The sequence below is a fragment of the Magallana gigas genome, chromosome 1, assembly GCF_963853765.1.
Source record: "Magallana gigas chromosome 1, xbMagGiga1.1, whole genome shotgun sequence".
Taxonomy (NCBI): domain Eukaryota; kingdom Metazoa; phylum Mollusca; class Bivalvia; order Ostreida; family Ostreidae; genus Magallana; species Magallana gigas.
Window position 1 is genome coordinate 12,307,970 of NC_088853.1, and position 2,117 is coordinate 12,310,086.

General features: G+C 29.8%; 1 long non-coding RNA gene across 1 annotated transcript; it reads right to left on the reverse strand.

Annotated features, from left to right (window-relative positions):
- Positions 1 to 281: 281 nt before the first annotated feature.
- On the reverse strand, positions 282 to 1,856 carry LOC136273139 (uncharacterized). Its single transcript, XR_010711332.1, has 3 exons — positions 1,339 to 1,856; positions 559 to 625; positions 282 to 397 (listed from the first exon to the last, which is right to left on the reverse strand). It is a non-coding gene; the product is annotated as an uncharacterized lncRNA (long non-coding RNA).
- Positions 1,857 to 2,117: the final 261 nt, after the last annotated feature.

The following is a 2,117-nucleotide window of genomic DNA, read 5'->3' on the forward strand; positions in this document are numbered from 1 at the left end:
TTTGTCCAACTTCTTTTTCGATGTGCTGTTTATCATTTCACAAGTCAAGTCTAAACTTCTGTCTAAAATATTAATACAAATGCAAGTAACCACCATCAGACCTTTTACAATTTTGCAAATTAAGAAGTGGAAAACCATTAATATATTTGTGTTATTTTTACAAAGTGAGATTTTAAAATCTTACAAAAAAACATTAGAACTAAGAACATTTTATAACTAGAATCAATCATACAGTCAGAGCCATGTTTAAATTTAATTACCATAACTTGTATAGCAAATGTGTGCAGATATCTTTGAGCTCAGGACGAATATCTGGATCCTGGATCTTTCATCACTTCAGCGTCTTCAGACGGCATCCAAGAAATCTTACAAACCTCTGCACTACTACATCCATTTGCTTCAAATTATAATACTCTGTCAAACAGTGTTACTCATTACTAGTATTTGATATTCATTGAACCTAATTAACTTTACTACAATAATGTTACAAGTTTAAAACATATACATCATGCTGCAGTTTTGAAGAAATGTAAGAAATTTTTATAATTATGTACTTACTTCTTCATGATTTCTGACACTGTGTTATTTGATGCCATCTGTGATGTGTCCACTAGTCACTGCATTCCTAAAATAAAAACACTTTTTGCAATTAGCATGTAATAAAAATTACACAATAAATATTGATAAAGATTTTTTAAAAAGAAAAATGAATTGAATTGATATAAATATTTCAATGAAAAGATATAAATCATTGTACAATTTGTGTTGACACAAAATAATTCATTAGGAATTTCCCTGTGGGATTGTAAAGACTTTTTTCATTAATAACTGATTTAAAACAGCAATATGACATACTCGTTGCTTTGCAATGAGCTTTGCTCTAGTTTTGGGGGCTACTTTCACTTTCCAAGTTTTTAAATGCGTCTGATCTTAATATATTTTTCAAATCTACATTTTTATGCTTGTTTACTATTAAACTTGTAAGGTCTAAATAAACTACAGACAGTAAGCTGTTGAGTTGTAGCTTAGTCTGAAGAAATTTACAGACCTAACCTTTTCTGAGATGTTCTACATTCTCTCATTCGTAAACATGGTAATTAGTACTGTATGATTTATTCACTGTATTTTTAAAACAATTTCAACAGCCTTAGAGGTTCAATTATAGAGCTGGTTTTTAAAAAGTTTAACAACAATGATGACCGTCGGTTGTTGACATTACATTATTTTATACAGTATGGTTTTTCAATCCGAATTTTCTAGAAGAACACAACTACAGCCTGTAGATTGACTCATTGCCACTATATAATTTTAAATAGGTAAATGAAAACGCATTTTTACCTTATAAGTACAAGTTAAAATCCATCCTGCAGATTGATCTTCTGCCTCCGTGACGTAAAATATGACGTGTGGTTATGAACACTAAATTTAAAACCGATTCAGGCTTAAATCCGGATTTGTTAACGAAACACTTCATATGAAAAAATTGCATGGCTAATGTTGATTATATAATTTGTTTATACACGTATTCATTACTACATATATGTCAAAATTTAAGCCAACAAACATGTTTAATCAACATAACGCAAATTGAAAACATATGCTGATCATATGTTTTAAACAAACATATGTTCAAAATATGTTAAACATACGTTGAACATATGATTACCACAAATATATGTTCAACATATGTTTTGAGTCTATAATATGTTTAACGTATTTTTCAAACATATGTTAACAATATATTTCAAACATATGTTCAACATACTGTGAAAAATTCATATGTTAAACGTATGTTCAACGTATGTTCAACATATGTTACTCGAAACATATGTTGAACATATGTTGCAATTTTACCTGTGTAGTAATGGCGTAAACAAGACTTTATTATTATATATTACATGACGATAAAGAATTGTTTAGGTACACTTTTCCAGAAATATTTTGATTACTGATACAAAATACATCGTAGAGTTTGATGGCGTACGTGTAATTTCTATATTAACAAAATTCACAACGGGATTCAAATGGAGTTTTTGCGTGGACCCTGAGGTCCACGCAGAAAATATATAAGCGAGGTTAAACCGGATGCTATGGGGAAAATTCAGCCTGCGCATGAG